Genomic DNA, 21,811 nt, shown 5'->3' on the forward strand with positions numbered 1-21,811 from the left:
TCTGCTCTAGATTGATTTAATCAAATAAAGAGGAGCTACAGAGCAAATCTCTAGGTCTAAATTTTGAGGAAGTATGGCAGCCCTTAATGGACTACTGGGGTGGAATGTTATTAACTGCCCAACTTTAGACTGGTTGCCAAACTTCTAGTATTCAATTTCCTAATCTACAAGATAGGAATAATAGTAGTATCTCTTTCAAATGATTTTTGTGAGGAAAAAATAATTTCAAAAATCATTATGTGCAAAGTTCTTAGAATAGTTAACACAAAGTCAATACTAGTTGCTTTTGTAATTTAATAAAATTTTCAACCACTTCTGGACTTTTCCATTTGACTGCTCACCTTTCCTTCAAGGAAGCATCCTCTCCCAACTTCCTTAGAAATAAATCCCAGGGCAGTGCTGCCACTATTTCATGACCACAAAAGTGTCACCAACACATTTGATTCCTCTTGCTCTCCATCCTCCACTCCATGCTATCACCAAAGCCTCTTGATTCCTCCTTCAAAATGGTCACCTTTATCACTTCCTCTTACTTCCAAGTTTCACTTTCCAGCATAGACCCTTGCTACCTCAAACTTCAGTACCACCACAGCCTTCTGGGTGACACCCCAACCCCGCCACCCCTGAAACCTCTGCTGCAGAAATGCCACCTCAAAACAGAAATGTGAGCTGCATCTTATTGAAACACTGGTGCCATGGGGCTCAACCTGCCTTGAACCAGGCATTCAGCACTCATCTCAATCTTTCTCCAAACTACCCTCCAATATTAACCCTTAGGGCTCCTGACTTAATCTCCACTAATCGGCTACTTCTGTGCTACAAGACACATTAGCTTTAGCTCCAAGAAGCAGAACTTTGCAAAAGGTTGCCTCAGTCAATGGAGGCATGGTATGAATGGACATGTGTAGGAAATGTCCCTGCTTAGGTGCACTGGGAATGCAGAGAGGAGGGCATCATCTCAGTTGCCACCTTTCTTTGCCTCACAAAGAGGGCTGTCAAAGAAAATTACAATATCAGAAACATACATTGAAAAAAATCAGTTATTTACCTGAAACACAAATTTAACTCAGTGTCCTATCTCATCACTTGGTGGTGCTTGTTTTGTTTTTTGTGTTTGCTAAATCTAGCAACCCCACTTCACAGACCACCAGGAGGACACTAAGGGGCTCCAATTTACAACAGCTTCAGCATCCTAACAAGGGATCAGAATGCCCAGTACCTCCAGTGGTCATGCGAGCAGGGGCAGTGTGTGCATAGGACCTGTGTAGGATAAGATATGGTGACTAACACTGGTCTCCAGTGTTGGGAAACACCCCAGAAAGCAGAGAAGACTGCTGTAAAGTGATGTGCACTCCATCTAGAGGAAGTAGCTTCTGTGTACCTCCACCTATGGTAGAAATACGGTAGAATATGGTAGAACTATCCCCCACCACCAACCAAAACAAACAAAAATTCCAAATGTTTGAGATATTTCTACTTGAAAACTTTTGAAATTCAATGTTGGCAACTAATTTAATAATAAAACATTGTACTGGCAAACTTGTGTGAATGGAAGAGGGAAAAAAAAGGTATACTGATTGTGTTAGTGTTTTGTCATTGTGACTAAATATGACAACTTAAGTTATTTTGGCTCTTGGTCTCTGAGGTTTCAGTCCATGATTGGCTAGTTCCATTGCTCTGGCCTGAGGTGAGGCAGAACATCAGAGGGAGAAAAAGAGAGGGGACCAGGGACAAGCAATACCTCTTCAGGGCACCCCCACAAAGACTGACTTCCTCCAATTAGCACCCCCTTGCAGTTTCCATTACCTCCCAATAACATCAAATTATTAACCCATCAATGGATTAATCCAATGATGAGGTCAGAATCCTCAAAATCCTTTCACATCCTAAAAAATCCTACCTTTAAACATTGCTGGATTGGGTACCAAGTTTTTAACACATGAGCCTTTGGGGGACATTCCAGATTCAAAGCAGAATACTGAACACTCCAACCAACAGGCCAGTAGGCCATCTGCTGCCGCCTCTGCTTTACAACAACTCTGGAGGTCAGTCCTCCACTGCAGAAGGATGTCCCTTGCCCCACCCATGGTCTCCCACTCCAGTGACTCAGCTACAATTCTGCTCTTGACCTACTGACTCTACTAAGTCATTGACCTGCCTCTAGATGAGTGTTTTTACTCTAATAAACTGTGCTCTGAGAGGAGCAATACAGGTCCAGACTCCTACATATCTCTCACTCTGATCACTGACCACATGGTCTTCTTTTAGTTTCTCTTTCCACCATCTTCGGTTTTGTCACAGAGTTCTCTTACATGCTATCTCTGCGGTCATGCCTTCCTCTTTGTTTTCATCAAATTCAGATCTCAGCTCAAGTGCCACTTCCTTAGGGACTCCTTTCCTGGCATCTATGAAAAGGTCAAATGCCACCACTATAAGATTCTACAACGCCTTGTATCCAAAGTTGGTATTGAAAATCTTTCCTGGTACTGTGCAGACACCAATGAATCAGGTCAGAGCTACTATCAGAATGGATGCTGGGACAAGGAATTAACCATGCTACTATACAGGTGGGAAAATAGACCTAGGGGCACTGAACACAAGACTTGAGGGGCCCCAGACATAGGGAAGGGAAAACTCTAGGGTTCAAGGAAACAGCTCTACTGTTATGTAACACCCTTCTCCAAAACATGAAACAGCAATTTATTTTTTTTCCTCATGATTTTACAATCTGGACTCATTTCAGCTGGGTGGTTTTTCCGATTCACATAGTGTATAAAGGGGTAGAAATATCCAAGATTGCTCCTCCAATGGAATACCTGATGTCTCAGCTGGGACAGAGGAATAGCAGGGACCTAGCTAGACATCACTTTCTCCACCTGGCCTCTACCTGTTAGCTGAGCTTTCTTGCAGCATGCATGGTGATCACTGGACTTTTTATATGATTGGGTATCTCATAAAAGTGTGGAATCAGAAGCTACCCATCCTCTTAAGGCCTTAGTTAGAAGTCCCATAGCATCTTTGCAGTGTGCTGTCTTGGTCAAAACAAGTCTCAAGATCAGCCCAATTCAGAGGAAGGGAAAAACTAAAACAGCATTCATATGTGCAGAGGGAAGGAAAGGATGGTAGCCTCTGAGAAAACTAGTTAACACAGTCAATATGAACACATTTTAATATATTAACCCCTGATACAGCAGAATTGCACCTGAATATCAGCTGAATATAGTCCAAAGTATGCACTTCTCCATTAGGACACTTAAAATTTCACATTTGCTTGTGATTCATTATCCAAGACAGTCAGGATTGTGATTACATTTGCACATTGCTGCATTGCTAATGACTACCATAATGCTCATCACACTTGATAAGCATTTGTCAAACAAATGAAAATCCCCTTCAAGAAGCAGCATCCGGCCATTTGCCTGCCTCTTGCCTGTCCATCGCCTGCCTTACCCCTATCCATCACCCAACGCTCGAGGTTCACCTCCTGATCGTCCAACAGCTGCCAGCAGATTGACCGCAGACCGCCAGTGGAGAACCAGCTGCCTGCTGCTGCCTGGAAGTTCACTGTTACAGAACCTGCAGGTTTGATTACACGTGACTGCCGCCATTTTGAGACAACAGCCAGGCCCTGTAGGACCCCTGGCCAGACTGACTGAGTCCCAACTCCAGGATCCCTCAGCCCGACTGATCACTCCCTGCCTCTGGGGCCCTCACATCAACTGACTACTCCCTGCCGCCAGGACCCCCAGACCAACTGACTGTGCCCTATCACCGGGAATCCAGACCAACTGATTGCACCCGGCCTCCTGGATCCCACAACCACGCCAAAAACACCCGACCTCCAGGACCACTGCCGGACCAACTGCATCCTGTCTCCAGGACCTCCAGCTGACCACGTCCACCCCTGAGCTACAGCTCCCCATTTGCCAACACATTTGGAAGCCAGAGCAGCCATCTTGGATAATCCTGGAAGCCATAGCTCCGATCTTCGGGTGGGGCAAATCCCATCGCGAGACGCCTGCTGGAGGCTTGAAGCTCATTGTCAGGTACCTCTCATACATCAGGCTACTGAACACTGGGAGGTTTCATTAGTATATGACTATTATACAGTAGATTTTCTTTTTTCTCCTTTTTTAAAAATAATATTTAAGTTTTTATTTCTTTACGTTTCTTGCTTTCTTTTCCTTCTGTTTACCTGTTCCCTCAAAGTTGCTTTCTCCCTTATTTACATGACGTTATTGTCCCCATAGGGGCTATTTGGTCTAGGATTGCATAGTGTCTGATTTGGGCACTGCTAATATTGATCTCCCCTTAAAGAAAGGGTTTTGGAAACCTATAGGGCCACTATAAGCCTATAGGGGGAAATCTACAATACCCCAGATCTGCAGCGCTAGAGGGGAAGATACATGAACAACATGAAAAAACAAGGGGAAAAAATGATCCAAACAAATCTAGATTCTATAGTAATAGAATCCAATGACAGTATGTTAGAAGAAATGTCAGAAAAGGACTTCAGATTATACATGATTAAGATGATTCGTGAAGCAAAGGATGAGATAAGAGAGCAAATGCAGGCAATGAATGATAATACCAATAAGCTAAAAGAGCACCTGCAGGAAGCAAAAGATCATTTCAACAAAGAGATAGAGATTCTCAAAAAAAAACAAACAAACGGAAATCCTTGAAATTAAAGAGACAATAAACCAAAGAAAAAACTCAATGGAAAGCATCACCAACAGACTAGACCACTTGGAAGTCAGAACCTCAGACAATGAAGACAAAATATTTAATCTTGAAAATAAAGTAGCACAAACAGAGAAGATGGTAAGAAACCATGAACAGAATCTCCAAGAACTATGGGACATCATGAAAAGAGCAAATTTAAGAATTATTGGGATTGAGGAAGGCACAGAGATAAAAACCAAAGGAATGAACAACCTATTCAATGAAATAATATCAGAAAATTTCCCAAACCTGAATGAAATGGAAATGAACTACAGGAGGCTTACAGAACACCAAATGCACAAAATGACAACAGGTCCACACCAAGGCACATTATAATGAAAGTGCCTAATATTCAAAATAAAGATAGGATTTTGAAGGCTGTGAGAGAAAAGCATCAGATTGCATATAGGGGGAGACCAATATGGATAGCAGCTAACTTCTCAACCCAGACTCTAAAAGCTAGAAGGGCCTGGACCAACATATTTCAAGCTCTGAAAGAACATGGTTGCCAACCAAGAATCCTATACCCAGCAAAACTTGCCTTCAGATTTGAAGATGAAATAAAATCCTTCCATGATAAACAAAAGTTCAAAGAATTTACAAATAGAAAGCCTGCACTGCAGGATGTTCTCAACAAAATATTCCATGGGGAGGAAATGAAAAACAACAATGGAGGTCAGCAAAGGGAGGAACTACCTTAGAGAAAAACCACTCAAAGGAGGAACCACACATAATTAAAAGCCAAAAATGAGCCAAATGACTGGGAATACAAATCATATATCAATAATAACCCTGAACATTAATGGCCTAAACTCCTCAATCAAAAGACATAGACTGGCAGAATGGATTAAAAAGAAAGACCCAACAATATGCTACCAGCAGGAGACTCATCTCATAGAAGAAGACATCCACAGACTAAAGGTGAAAGGATGAGAAAAAACCTACCATGCACATGGACTCAATAAAAAAGCAGGGGTTTCCATCCTTATATCAGATAAAGTGGACTTCAAGCCAAAGTTAGTCAAAAGGGATAAAGAAGGACATTTCATACTACTTAAGGGAACCATAAATCAGTAAGACATAACAATAGTAAATATTTATGCTCCAAACAGTGGTGCATCCCTGTACATCAAACAAATCCTTCTCAATTTCAGAAATCACATAGACCACAACACAATAATTCTGGTGACTTTAATGCACCACTGTCACCACTAGATAGATCTTCCAAACAAAATTCAACCAAAGAAACCATAGAACTCAATAACACAATCAATAACCTAGACTTAATAGACATATAGAATTTTCCATCCATCAACGAGCGGATTCACTTTCTTCTCAGCAGCACATGGAACCTTCTTGAAAATAGACCATATGTTATGCCACTAAGCAGCACTTAGGAAATGCAAAAAAATAGAGTTACTGCCTTGTGTTCTATCAGATCATAATGGACTGAGAGTAGAAATCAATGACAAAGTAAAAAAGGAAATTACTCCAACACTTGGAGACTAAATGATATTCTATTGAATGAAACATGGATAACAAAAAACATCAGGGAGGAGATTAAAAAATTCTTAGAGGTCAATGAGAATGATGACACAACATATCAAAATCTCTCAGACACTATGAAAGCGGTATTAAGAGGAAAATTCTTTGCATGGAGCGCATTCCAGAAAAGAATGAAAAGTCAACAACTAAATGACCTAACATTACAGCTCAAAGCCCTAGAAAAAGAAGAACAGACTAACAGCAAAAGTAGTAGAAGACAGGAAATAATTAAAATCAGAGCTGAAATCAATGAAATTGAAACAAAAGAAACTATTCAAAAAATTGACATAACAAAAAGTTGGTTCTTTGAGAAAGTAAACAAAATAGATAAACCCTTAGCCACACTAACAAAGAGAAGGAGAGAGAAGACTCAAATTACTAAAATACATGATGCAAAAGGAAATATCACAACAGACACCACTGAGATACAGAACATAATGAGAAGCTACTTTGAAAATCTATATTCCAACAAAATAGAAAGTACCGAAGACATTGACAAATTTCTAGAGACATATGCTCCTCCCAAACTGAACCAGGAGGACATACACAATTTAAACAGATCAATATCAAGCAACGAAATAGAAGAAGCCATTAAAAATCTACCATCCAAGAAAAGCCCAGGACCAGACGGATTCTCAGCCAAGTTCTACAAAACCTTCAAAGAAGAACTCATTCCAATACTTCTCAAAGTATTCCAGGAAATAGAAAAGGAGGGTACCCTACCGAACTCATTCTATGAAGCTAATATCACCCTCATACCCAAACCAGGAAAAGACACATCAAGGAAAGAAAATTTTAGACCAATATCTTTGATGAATATAGATGCTAAGATCCTTAACAAAATATTGGCAAACCATATCCAAAAACATATTAAGAAAATTGTGCACCATGATCAAGTGGGGTTCATTCCTGGAATGCAAGGATGGTTTAACATCCGTAAATCAATAAACATAATCCATCATGTCAATAGACTTAAGGATAAGAATCATATGGTTATTTCAATTGACACAGAAAAAGCATTTGACAATATACAACACCCTTTCATGCTGAAAACACTAGAAAAAATAGGGATAGTAGGAACATACCTGAACATTGTAAAGGCTATTTATGCTAAGCCCACGGCCAACATCATTCTTAATGGAGAAAAACTGAAACCATTCCCTTTAAAAACGGGAACAAGACAGGGATGTCCTCTTTCACCACTTCTATTCAACATTGTCCTCGAAACTCTAGCCAGAGCAATTAGGCAGACTAAAGAAATTAAAGGGATACAAATAGGAAAAGAGGAACTTAAGCTGTCACTATTTGCGGATGACATGATTCTATATTTAGAGGATCCAAAAACCTCCTCCAGAAAACTTCTAGACCTCATCAATGAATTCAGCAAAATAGCAGGCTATAAAATCAACACGCATAAATCTACAGCATTTTTATACGCAAGCGATGAAACATCTGAAAGGGAAATGAGGAAAACAACTCCATTTGCAATAGCCTCAAAAAAATAAAATACCTGGGTATCAATCTAACCAAAGAGGTAAAAGATCTCTACAATGAAAAGTACAAAACACTGAAGAAAGAAATTAAGGAATACCTTAGAAGATGGAAAGATATCCCATGTTCTTGGATAGGCAGAATTAATATTGTCAAAATGGCCATACTACCAAAAGTGCTATACAGATTCAATGCAATTCCAATTAAAATCCCAATGACGTACATCACAGAAATAGAGCAAGCAATCATTAAATTCATGTGGAAGAATAAGAAACCCAGAATAGCTAAAGCAATCCTTAGCAGGAAGAATGAAACAGGGAGTATCGCAATACCAGAACTTCAACTATACTACAAAGCAATAGTAACAAAAACGGCATGGTATTGGCACCAAAATAGACACATAGATCAATGGTACAGAATAGAGGACATGGACACAAACCCAAATAAATACAATTTTATAATACTAGACAAAGGTGCCAAAAATATGCAATGGAGAAAAGATAGCCTCTTCAACAAATGGTGCTGGGAAAACTGGAAATCCATATGCAACAGAATGAAACTAAACCCCCATCTCTCACCCTACACAAAACTCAACTCACAATGGATCAAGGACCTTGAAATCAGACCAGAGACCCTGCATCTTATAGAAGAAAAAGTAGGTCCAAATCTTCACCTTGTTGGCTTAGGATCAGACTTCCTTAACAGGACTCCCATAGCACAAGAAATAAAAGCAAGAATCAATAACTGGGATAGATTCAAACTAAATAGCTTTCTCTCAGCAAAGGAAACGATCAGCAATGCGAAGAGAGAGCCTACAGAGTGGGAGAATATCTTTGCCTCTCATACTTCAGATAGAGCACTAATTTCCAGAATATATAAAGAACTCAAAAAACTCTACACCAAGAATACAAATAACCCAATCAAGAAATGGGCTAAGGAAATGAACAGACACTTCACAGAAGAAGATTTACAAGCAATCAACAGATATATGAAAAAAATGTTCAACATCTTTAGTAATAAAAGAAATGCAAATCAAAACTACACTAAGATTCCATCTCACCCCAATTAGAATGGCAATTATCAAGAACGCAAGCAACAATAGGTGTTGGAGAGGATGTGGGGAGAAAGGTACACTCATACATTGCTGGTGGGACTGCAAATTAGTGCAGCCACTCTGGAAAGCAGTGTGGAGATTCCTTCGAAAATTTGGAATGGACCTACCATTTGATCCAGCTATCCCACTCCTCGGCCTATACCCAAAGGACTTAAAATCAGCACACTACAGAGATACAGCCATATCAATGTACATAGCTGCTCAATTCACAATAGCCAGACCATGGAACCAACCTAGATGCCCTTCAATTGATGAATGGATAAAGATATATATATATATATATATATATATATATATATATATATATGTATGTATATACAATTGAATATTACTCAGCTATAAAGAATAATAAAATTATGGCATTTGCAGGCAAATGGATGATATTGGAGAATATCACATTAAGTGAGATAAAGTAAAGGACGAATGATCTCACTGATAAGCAGATGATGACACTTAATGGGGGGTGGGAGTGGGACAAGAATGGAGGAAGAAGGGACTGTATAGAGGGAAAAGAGAGGTGGGAGGGACGGAGGAAAAAAATAATGGAATGAATCAAACATCATTACTCTATGTAAATTTATGAATATGCAAATAGTATGCTGTTACTCCATGTACAAACAGAAACAACATGTATCCATTTGTTTACAATAAAAATAAAAAAAAAGAAGCAGCATCCTTAATGGCACTGAACTGCTTCCATGACTGCTTTACTTTTATGTGCTTAATGTTTGATGAAGGGTCTTTCAAGAGGAAGCAACAGAAAATTTAGAGTTGCAATTCTTACTGGTAGATGAATTAGTTTTGCTTGAAGGCACTAGAATGCATATTTTGGCATGGGATGCCAGGTATCTGTGGGAGGCAAAGGGAGGGAAAGATCTGAAATGAGAAAGACTTAACCCCAACACCACTACCTCCCCTGTTTTGTAGATGTTCTAAGCACCCAACACAGGTTCCCTACAACTGATAAAATCATCAATAAGTAGAGCCACCCACTAAGACTTGGTGGAGCAACCTCCCAAGAAGGCTTTCCTTAGGCAAAAATCAATACCTTCTTCCAGCTTGAAATGCTTAGCATGAGGTAAAGGTTGTATTTGGGAGGTAACCTAGGATAAAGAAAAAAACAGGGAGTCAGAAAAACTAGGTTTCCTTCTAGATTTGTCACGGTCTAATGAATGAGCTGAGTAAGGCACTTCTTGCACCAAACTGCCCCCAACATCTGCTGAAGGCTCAGCTAGCTTCAAATCTTGACCCCTCCTCTTGATGCACTTAGACAAGTCATGCCCTGCTTTGTAAGGGATATGACAATCCTACCCTTCCAGTTGCTTTTTCCCTACCAGTGGGGTGCTATCTTCCTGCTTATCAAGCTTTGAAAATGGAAGATTACTGATCTGACTCTTTCTTAACTGCTACATCCACTCACTGCCCAGACTTTGTAGTGTTTGCTTTCAGGAAGTTGTCCCTCCCACCTACATTCCAGGTTCACAGTCTCTCCTGAGTCCCAGTCCTTCTGGATCACCAGATATACCTTGGATCCTGCAATCCCTGATTTCAGCCTCTCCTCACTTCACTGCACCTGAAGATTTATGAATTTCCTTATATCATGACAGCAGCTCTTGGTGGTTGTCTACTTAGGAACCAGAGACGAAGCTAGTTGTTGAAGATGCAGGGAAAAGGAACACTTATACTCTGCTGGTGGTACTGTAAATTAGTAGAATCACTACAGAAATCAGTATGAAGCTTCCTCAGAAGACTAGGAATGGAACTCCAGGTGAGGTATACCACTCCTTGGTATTGATCCAAAAGAATTAAAATCAGCATACTATAGTAAATTACATGCATACCCATGTTTATAGCAATGCAATTCACAATTTCTAAGTTACAGAATCAACCTAGGTGTCTGCCAACCAATGAAAGGATAAAGAAAATATCACACACACACACACAATAGAGTTCATTCAACCATAAAGAAGAATAAAATTATGCCATTTATAGGAAAATGGATAGAACTGGCAAATATCATGCTTAGTGAAATGAGGTAGATTCAGAAAGTCAAGGGTCATATGTTTCTCTCACATGTGGAAGCTAGAGAGAAAAAGAGGTGGGAGGGAACTCATGAAAATTGAAGGGAGACCAGGAAAGCAGAAGATGAGGATCAGGGGAGGGAGAAAGGGAGGAAAAGGGGAGGTATGGGGGAATGAATTAGACCAAGTTGTGCTATGTGTAGGTACGAATGAAACCTACTATGATGTATAATTAAAATTCCCCAATAAAAATATTTTTAAAATAGAAAATCTACTAAAGAGAGAGAAAATCTACTAAATGGAATGTGCTCTGGGTAGGATCCTGGAATAGAAAATGGATATCAGTGCAGAAAACGGTGCCATGCAAGTCTGGTCTGCAGTAGAGTCCCATGGCACTGCAGTTGTGTTGATTTCTGGGACTGTGTTGATGTAAGATGTGAACTGGAGGGGAAACTGGGTAAGATGGGAATTCTGAACTCTTTTTGCAGCTTTTCTGTAAGTTTCAAATTAACTCAAAATACAAAGTTTTGTTGTTGTTTTTTTGTTAATCACACACAAAGATGAAGCTACTGAAGTTTGAGCTCTGAGACCACTCACTTGCCTGGGCTTCTGTCCAAGGCCCAGAAATAAGCAAACATTTCTTACAAGGTTACATATTTGTGTAAGATTTTTTTAACCACCATTGGTTGTGACCCCTGACATTTTTTGCTCATTTCTCTTCCTCACACATGCCCTTCTGTTGAATGGTGGTGGGTGTTTGTGGGTATTTTATGTTACACTGATAAGGGGAAGTTGAGATGGGGGTACATTTAGTTTGAGTTTAGTGGAACATGTTTATGTGGTTAATTTTTAGGTAACCCACATTGGTTGAAAGCAAATAGTGAGGTTTAGGAATTATTTGGATTATACTCAGAATATTTTTTTGGTGTGGGGGAGCTGTAAGACATAAGAAGAAAAGATAAATTATAAATAAAATGAATGAATAGTCTCTTGGGTCATTTGATAATTAGATTAGTAATTTGGCTCCTGTAGGCACATTGGAAACAATTTTAATTTTTTGTTGATCTGACACAAAACATTGGCACCAACAAATTTAGCACAAAATTCATAATACACATTATAATGAGGACACTGACAATAAATAGTTTCACGAGTGTCATTGAATGTATAGAATATTTGAGATTAATCAACATACAAGAAAACTTGAAATCCCTGAAATCCTACAACTCATTTGTATAAGAAACTAGATAGGTATTTCTTCAATGTTAGCAATAATCCTAAATCTTTACAGGATATTATCAATAACAAGTTATCAAACTAAAAGAAGCTTCTTTAAACTATCAATTAAAATTTTTTGAGTCACTATATTGAGTCACTATATTGAGAGTTATCTACCATCACCGTTGCAGATAATACACAAAATCCTGATCATGTGAAGAGATTTTCAAAGAGCATCTAGCCCACTTCCCAGGAGAAGGTAGGGCAAGTTCCCCTGGAATGTGCTAGGCAATTACTTAAAATGTATTGGTTTTGGATTTATTTTATGATATTTGACATTTTAAAAAATATTGTCATTTGCTGTGATTTATATTCTCACTTTATGAAATATTCTCTTAATTTCTCATTTTATATTCATAAGTCTGTATGCCTTTTCTTAAAGAGGGACCCTCAAATGTATAAGCATCAAGCCATATAAAACCTGATCCACCTTGCAATAGTCAATACCTCATCCTACCTGCTAAAGAAAACACAAATTTGTTCAGGGTTCCACTTTCTCTGTCTAACCTAGGTTCCAAGAAAGATATCTCCAGCTCTAGTCTCATAGGATCCCTTTCCTTCTGCCAATAATTGTTTTAGGCAAACATGATATAATTCTGGCCAATGAATAGGAAGAAAAATTTGAGGGATTTTGGGGAAAGTTTACTTCTTTGAATAAGATTTTTTTTTATTAAGTCAGCCAAGGTGAGATACCCCATCTTTGTCATCTGGACATTGTGTTTGAATGTATTTTCTGGAACTGTAGCAGTCACATTGTGACTGTGAGGAAAGCCAATCTCAGCAGAAATCAAACAGCAAAGAATGATAAAGGGAAAAAGGCTAACCCAGCCCCTGCATTTAGACTTCTATATGAAGTCATGATATGTTTTTTCTCTTTATTAAAGTAAATTAATAAAGTACTTTATTTACTTTATTAAAGTAAATTAAAGTATTGTCTATTATCTACAGCTCAAAGCCTCTCAGCTGATAAACTTACAACTTTCTCTTACAAATGATTACTTTATGGGGTTAAAATAAAGAGACAATAAAAGTTTAATTTTGCAAATTGCCCAAAGAGTATTTTTTCTTTCCTTTGTTCCTAATGCTTAGAGGAAGAAAATAAAGAGAACAAATCTCATATGGAATGCATTCATTAGGCACTTTGTATATTTTACATAAAATACTTATGGTGTATCTTATACTGTACATATTATGGAGTATATTAATGATGTGTATTGTCAGTACATTAATGTGGTACATTGATCACCTAGTGATTTCTAATCTTGTTAGGCTCCAATTATTGAAGTCTAGTTGCCCAATTAAGATGGAAGCAGTCCTCTGTGGGATGACAGTCTAGTGAGAGCTGATGGCAAGTCTGTCCTCCTGGGTTCTTGGAGAAAAATTCTTGACCAACACAATAAAGATCCATGACAGCCTATAAGATACCCTGACATTAGGGGGTGGTGTTGGAGGTGGTTAGTGAGGCTCCAGAGTTCGCTCAAAGGCTGATAGGGACAAGAAAACATGGTTCATGTATACAGTGGAATATTAGTCATAAAAAATGAAATTCTGTTGTTTGTAGCAATATAAATAGAACCAGAGGACATTATGTTAAGTGAAATAAATCAGACACAGAAAGACAAATACCACATGTTGTCACATATATATATGGAAGCTAAAAGTTGATCTCATAGAAGTAGAGAGTATAATAGTGGTTACCAGAGGGGGTAACTCTCTGGAGGTGGTTGAGAGGAGGGGGGATGGAAAGAGATGGTTAATAGGTAAAGGATATATTTTAATGAAAGGAATACTTCTAAAGTTCTATTGCACAGTAGAACTACATAACTATTGTTGTGACTCTGGTTGACCACTAATTTAATATTTCAATATAAGTAATAAGGAGAATTTTTAATGTTCCTGATGAAAAGAAATAATAAATGTCTGAGGTCATAGATGTGTCAATTACCCTGACAAGATTATTATACACTGTGTGCATGTACTGCAATGTCACGCTGTATTTCCTGGGTCTGTACAGTCACTATACATCAATTAAAATATTTTAAAACATTGTTTTTAAGAGGCTAACAAGGTGTGGCCCTGAGTTCTCAGTGTTTGGAGAAGCAGCTGACAGAGTGAAGCCCTGCCACAGCCTAAGTATTAGAAGTGTTGGCCAAGCTTTTAGTTTTATGTGCATTTTGGAGTCCAGTACTTGATATAAAAAATTTACATATGGGACCTGATAGGGTGTGCCAGAGCATTCTCAAAGGGAAGGAGAGTTTACTCCAAGTTCTTATTACCCCCCCACATAAATGTCACTCACATAGCAAGCTATCTAAGTGTTTAGAATTATTTCAAAGCTACGTAACAGTGATTTTCTAGGTTCTCTGCAACCTTGCCCCATTCTACCCACCCTACCATATTCCCCAGGGCTCTTCAAGTCTTAACAGGATGCACAATGTGTATACTTATTCCCATACTATTACACCCACAATACCCTGTCTGGTTTCTCCTCCCCTTTAGCCTCAGGTTACCAAATCCAACTTACGCTGTCAAATCCACATGAAACCTTCTTGGATTGATTCAGTTTCCTCATCCCTTCGTTCTGTAGTTTTCTATAACAACCATAGTTTCTTATCAAATATATGGTGCATAACATTGACTTATACAAAATGAAAGAAAATCACTCCATCTCTGTGACCCTGTCTCCTTAATAGTATTTCTGTGGAGACAGAGACCAATTCCTATCTTTCTCTCTCTTAAGATATGGTAAGAATTATACAATCCCTTACCCAGATTCAATTAAGTAAAAAAATACTCTAAAATTGCTTGCAATATCATCAATATTTGTCAGTTACTTACTTACTGATTATGCACACAGAATGGCTTTTAAAAAGCCTCAGGTGATATTCAAGGGTCAGCTCAAAGACTGTGGCCCAAAGCACATTGGTGCAACAAACCAAACACAACACTAAAGATTTCCAAAATAAAAACCAAGCACAATGTTAGATCTGAAAGACAATTCTTTCCTTTTATATATTACTGTATATGAGTACTTCATGATAAGTAACTATCAATATTTGCTTCAGAAGCCACTGTAAATATTTTTAAATGATCACTTCTCACTGCTACATATTGGAGACCTGGCTAAATTAGTATTAGTATCTTTGAAAATGGAGACAAATGTATATGTATTCTGTACAGGCCCAAGCTACAGCAAGACAGGCTTCTGGGTTGTGTGTAGCTGGCAACTAGCCTGGAGTCAAAGCCAATGTATCATGACTGTATTATTATTTATGTTGCTGAAACATGTTTTAGTACTTGACTTTATAGTATATACCTGCAAAGAATTCCAATCTTAATAGATTTCAGTTGCAAAGGTTTCTCTCTCCTGTGCTCTAAGTCAAGAAATCTTGCCAACTGTGGCTTATGAACCACACCACAAGTATTCTTTCTCTCCCACACCCTGAGTCTTGTGACATAGAGAGCCACTCCACACCCATTAAGACACTCAGGAATGCCCACTAATATACATCTACACATATTTCTTCTTCATTGATATGGGTTCAGTATCCCTCATTTGAAAAGCTTGAAAAGTTTTTCAAATTTGAGATCTTTTTCAGATTTCAGAATATTTGTATATACATGCAGAGATATCTTGAGGATGGAACCCAAGTCTAAGCATGAAATTCACTTATTTTCATATATGTAGCCTGAAGGTAGATTTATAATACAGTGTTTTTAATGCACCTGCATTTTGAGTGCAAACTGTCACATGAGATCATGTGGGAATTTTCCACTTTGTGTCATCATACAGTACTCATGAAGTTCTAGATTTTGGAGCATTTTGAATTTTGAATTTTCAAATTAGGAATATTCAACCTATCATTACTTAGGACTACACCAATATAAACAAATTGATTAAGTCCCTGCCATCATAGATTTTACAGTCTAGCTCAGGGAGAAAGCATTGTTAAATAATCACAAAACTAAACATATGTTGATAGAACTAAAGTCAAATCGAAGATATGCCTACCCACTTTATGTGGCTTCTCAGCTCTAATGCAGAATTGTCATTGCCTTGAATCCTTATTTTGTTCAATGAACGTCCAGGGTGAAGATTCTGGAGGAACAGTGGTGTTCTATGAAAAGAAGAGCAGGTCTAATTGCATGCTTAAATCTATAGAAAACCCAGTTACCAGCTTTTATAAGTACCTCCTTTTTCCCTTAATAGACTGTAATCCATGTATATTATTCCTTCACACTCTATTGAGTCATACTCTCTTGCTAAGATTAAAAAGCTACACTAATCAGACCAGTGTGTTATGCTGTGAGAACAAACACCCCTAAAATCCCAGAGACTAAAAACAAAAAAGGTTTATTTCTCACTCAGGTTACATGTACTTCTTGTGGAATATATTTTCCTACCCATCATGCTCACATAAGAACTCAACATGCAAGAGACTTCATCTCAAAATGAAAGAAGGGCTGGAGGTGAGTGACACCGATGAGCTATTCAGACTTAGGTCCCTTGTCACCTCCACATATAAGTCTGATGTTTCCACCCAAACACAGAATGAGATAGGAAATCTAGCCTTTTGTGTTCCTGGAAAAAAAGAATCGGATATAAGTGTATAGCACCAATGACTACCTCAATGGATTTCACAAAATGAAAGTCACCTGAAAAAAGAAAAAGGCTCATGGCAGCCTGGGACAGTAAAAGCCCCTTGTTTTCCTTGGATGGCATCTTCAGTCCAATAAAAGCCTGCTTTTCTTTATGTTACTTCATAGCAAATAGCATTCAGGGCAGTTGGTATACATATGGAAAATTAAAAACACATATACTAAAAGGTCCTTCTACAGAAGAGACCCATGAGAATTATATGTGATAAGTACATACATTTTTGAAGATCTTGGGGGCTGCTACCATTAAGAATACACATAGATGAAGAAGAAGGAGCCAGTAAGTATTCCAACAAATAAGAGATGCGCACATTGCAATCTGTATGAGAGGAAGTGATTGAAAGGTGCTGGTCTAGACCAGAAACTTTGCAACTGCTAGAAGAAAACATAGGGTCAACACTCTAGTATATAGGCATAGGTACCAACTTCCTTAACAAGATTCTAAAGTTCAAAAAATAAAATCAAAAACCAATAAGGGATATGGGATCAAATTTAAAGCTGCAAAGCAAAGAAAATGCTTAAAAGCATGAAGAAAGAGCATACAAAATGGGGGGAAATCTTTGCTAGCTACTTTTTCAAAAGGGATTATTATCTAGTATATATTAAAAAAAAACTAAAAAAAAAAAATACAAAAAAATCCCAAATAACCCAAACAATAAATGGAAAAATGAACGAAACAGACATTTCTCAAAAAGAAGAAATTCAAATGGCCAACAATATATCAATATGGAGGTTCCTCAAAATACTAGTAATGGAATCACCTTATGATTATTACACTCCTTGGTATTTATCTAAAAGAACTAAAATCAGTGTACTATAGCAATACATCTATTCTAATGTTTACAGCAGCAAAAGTCACAATAGCCAAACTATGGAACCAGCTTAGGTGTCCATCAACAGGTGAATGGATAAAGAAAATGTGGTATGTGTATGAAATGGAGTTCAACCACTAAAAAATGAAATTATGTCATGACTGGTGAGTGGATGGAACCAAAGAAATAAGCCACACTCAGAGAGTCAAGGGTCAAATGTTTTCTCTTATATGCAGAATCCAGAGAGAGAAAGGAACTAAAGGGAATCTCATAAAAATAGGAGGGAGCACAGTAGAGTAGAAATGGAGAAAAGGGAGGGAGGAGGGGAGGAACACTGGAGGTACTGGGAAATAAACCAACAAAATTATGCTACGTGCATATATGACTATATCACAATGAATCCCACTTTTATTTATAATTACAATGCACCAATTAAAAGATAAGAACAAATAAATCAAGGACTAGTAGTGGAGGAAGGAGATGGGGGAGGGAGAAGGAGATGGAAAGGGGAAGTACTAGGGAATGAAATGGAACAAATTGTTATGTGCATATGAATATACCCCCAATGAACCCCACTAATATATATGTAACAATAATGCCATATTAAAGACATGCTAAAGAAAAGATAGATGCTGGAGCTCAGCTCTAGCCTTTCCAGGCACTGAAGATCACAGTTGTGCTGACTGCAATGTGCAAAGGGAATTTGTGGCTTCTTTATTTTTTAAAGATGATCCAATACAAGCCTAACCCCAAGTTAATTCGCCATGGTTAACATTAATGTACCAAAGGGGTTTGACTCCACAAATCATTCGTGAGTCCTCTGCAAGAGGGGGAACATGACAAAGTATGTAGAACGGCTGCAGGTCCATCCAGGCAGAGCAGACTCCTGGAGCCTCCCAGGGTCCCTCACCAGGGTGGGACCTAGGCTCACTAAAGCACTGCATCCAGTGGGGCTGTGAAGATGTGACTCCTGCCTCTGGCAGTAACTCGATCGCCTCCACTTAATCTGACTTTGGCATTACAAGGTATTCCCAATCTTGGCACATACCTAAGAGGGGTTGGAAAGAGAAAGACTCAGAATAGCAACAGATGAAACCTCTCTCTATATATACATATAGAATTTACAGACCAGCAAGGATGATAAGATATTAATAAGTAAACAAATAAACAAGATCAGTAGAAACTTGGATGAGCATTGGTCACCTAATACCTGGTTAATGTGATCAAGAATTCCTGGTCCATGAACGGGACATAGAGGACTGTGAAGACCTCTCCAAGGAGGCATTTGAAAGCTAAGTCTTCGTATATGGAAATAACCTAGTCATGCAAAGAGTTGGGAGACAAAAGAAGGGACAGGAACCATAAAAGCTTGGGCACATGTTTTGAGAAATGTAAAGGAAGGCAGGGTGGTTGACCTGAAGGAGTGAGTGGAACCTGGGGAAAGAGACTTCTGGGAGAAGTCAGTCACTCGGAATCTTGCAGAGCAAGAAAGGGTGTTTGAATTTTATTCTTAAAACAATAGGAGCCATGGATTAGTTTTAAGTAGAGGATTTTTCTACGACCAGTGTATGGATTAATTCGTATAATTCACTTGGAACAGTGACTGGCAGAGAATTACCATAAAGCATTCTTATTCTTATCCTTATTCATTATGAAGGATGAGTTGGAGAAGGGCCACAGCTGGAAGTAAATAGACAAGTTGGGAGACTATTTCCATAGTTGCTATCAGAGCCTCAACCAGGAAGGTGGCTGTGAAATTGGTGAGAAGTGGAATGTACTTGAAAAAATGTAATTATGTAATTCGGAATTACAATCAGTAGGACTTTCTGATGAACCAGGAAAGAAAGAAATGAAGAACTCCTGGATTTTCATCATAAATAGGCAAATGATGATACATTGATCAGTCTAAAGAGGACTGATTATCCCTAAAGAGAACTTCACAACAAACCAATTGCAGGGGCAGGGGGGAATTGAGAATTCCTTTTATTCTGTTGAGTTTGAGATGTCTATGAGACATCCAAGTAGAAATATCAAATATGTTTTACCCCCACTGCACCATGAGGAAACAAGTTCCTCTACAACAGAATGCCGAGGTTTAGAAGGATTCAATAATCTGCTGAAAGCCAATTGCTTTTTGAGAGGTATTCTAGCCTGAAACTCAGGCTAGGAATCCTCTCTGACAGAGATCTTGTTCCCTCACAGTTAAATACCCTTAGGAGGACTTCAGTTTCCTCATTGGTATAACTGGAGCATGGAACTGACTGCAGCAAACACTATCAGTACAGCAGAAAAGATGCCTATAGGGGGCTGGAATCCTCAGAATTCCAGAGGACTGTGTGAACCAGTAGCAGAGACCATGAAATGTGCCCAAGTTTTCTGACTCATAGTAGGCAAATTACTAGGTAGGAAGGAAAATTCAGCAAGAATGATACACAATTAAGGGAAGTAACACTAGTTCAACTAGGCCTTAGATTCCTAAACTATAGGAATGAAAATCTATTGAATATACACAGTTTAAGATCTGCAATGAAAAAGAAAGGAAAAATAGAGAGAAGAGAAAGAGGTGTAGCCTTCTATTTATAAATCTTCTAAGGGCTAGGTGATCATTTAACCCTACTGTTATGGTTTAGATATGAGCTGTCCCCCAAAAAGCTCATGTATGAGACAATGCAAGAAAGTTTAGAGCTGAAATGAATGATTGGGTTATGAGATCCTTAACCTTATCAGTGCATTAATTCACTTTAACAGATAACTGGGTGGTACCGGTAGGCCAGTAGAATATGGCTGAAGGAAGCGGGGCATGTCCTAAGGGCATATAGTTTTTGTCCCTGGTAAATTGGAGTGCCCAACCTCACACCCACCCATCCTTTGCTTTCTGAATTTTTCATGTCCTGAGCTGCTTTCCTCCGCAAGACATTCTGCTATGATGTTCTGCCCTCATCTCGGGCACAGAGCACTGAAGTGAGTTCAGCTGTCTATAACAGAGACACTCTGAAACAGGAAGCCCCCAAATAAACTTTTCCCTCTTCTAAAATAGTTCTTCTCAGGCTTTTGGCCATAGCAGTGGAAAAGCTGACTAAACACCTACCATAAAATAAAATCTAAATCGGACCAGGGACTGAGGAGAGAGAAATATAAGGTGTCAATGTTTTAATGGAGTTCAGCTGGGATATGAAAAGGTTCTGGAAATAAGATAGTGATAATGGTTGTACAACAAAGAGAGGACACAATATCACTGAACTTTATGCATATTTACAAATGTTTAAAATGAAAAAATTTGCCATGTATATTCTATCATGTTAAAAAATAACTATATTTCCTTATATTATTGAATATATGTTATCCTAGCATACTTTATTGTGTTTACCTCATATTGAAACTAGGTTATAAGTCAGACTTACTCATATCCTCACACATATTGAATGAGGGAGGGCTCATTCCAAGTTGAATAGAAAGGTAATGAAACCAAAAAATAAACTATAAATAAAACCATGACATTGGTTTTTTAACCTGAATTAGGGCTAGATTTCAAATTGCTTCTTATTTTATCTGAACAGATCACATGTGGTAAGCAAGCATCTGTCTAAGTTAGTTTATGATCCCCTGAGGGCCAAGATTTGCCTTTGCTGTCTTTTCAGTCTTTTGTCTTCCAGTGCCTCATCTATTAAAATACTGTTACGTTACTGGGAGAGTTAACTAGAGAAATCTAATAGCAGTGTAAAGAACTATGAGAGAGAGACAGAGGCAGAGATGGATAGAGAGAGGATTAGAGTGTCCACTATTCAAATTTTATGGAGCCACTAAAATTAAAATGGTAAGGACCATATTAAAATGGAGGCAGGATTAAATTATATGGATGCTTCCAGACTTTCAAAACCAGTTCAATCAATCAGCTTTCTTCTGCTTCAGAGAGCTCTCATTCTTTGTTGATGATCTCCATTAAAAGAAGAAAACTTCCCATCTTTCACAATGTCTCTGGTCATCAACCACTGTTAGAAGCCTAGGACAGGCTATAGATCTAGTCACCTTTTTAAGAAGAGGATTCAAGGCCAGATTTTGTCCTGATCAGATGTTACTTTAGCCTAAGTTCACAGCGATTGTCATTAAATCCTAGAAATCAGCCATTGCTGGTCAACCATGGCCATGTTGTTTTAACAATGTCAGAA

General features: G+C 38.4%; 1 long non-coding RNA gene across 1 annotated transcript; it reads right to left on the reverse strand.

The window, feature by feature from the left end:
- Positions 1–2,102: 2,102 nt before the first annotated feature.
- Positions 2,103–9,993, reverse strand: LOC306645487. The gene is made up of 3 exons (XR_013759671.1): positions 9,924–9,993; positions 9,562–9,724; positions 2,103–3,419 (listed from the first exon to the last, which is right to left on the reverse strand). It is a non-coding gene; the product is annotated as an uncharacterized lncRNA (long non-coding RNA).
- Between the last annotated feature and the right edge of the window lie 11,818 nt (positions 9,994–21,811).

This window comes from Sciurus vulgaris (assembly GCF_902686455.1).
Source record: "Sciurus vulgaris genome assembly, chromosome: 15".
NCBI classification, from domain to species: domain Eukaryota; kingdom Metazoa; phylum Chordata; class Mammalia; order Rodentia; family Sciuridae; genus Sciurus; species Sciurus vulgaris.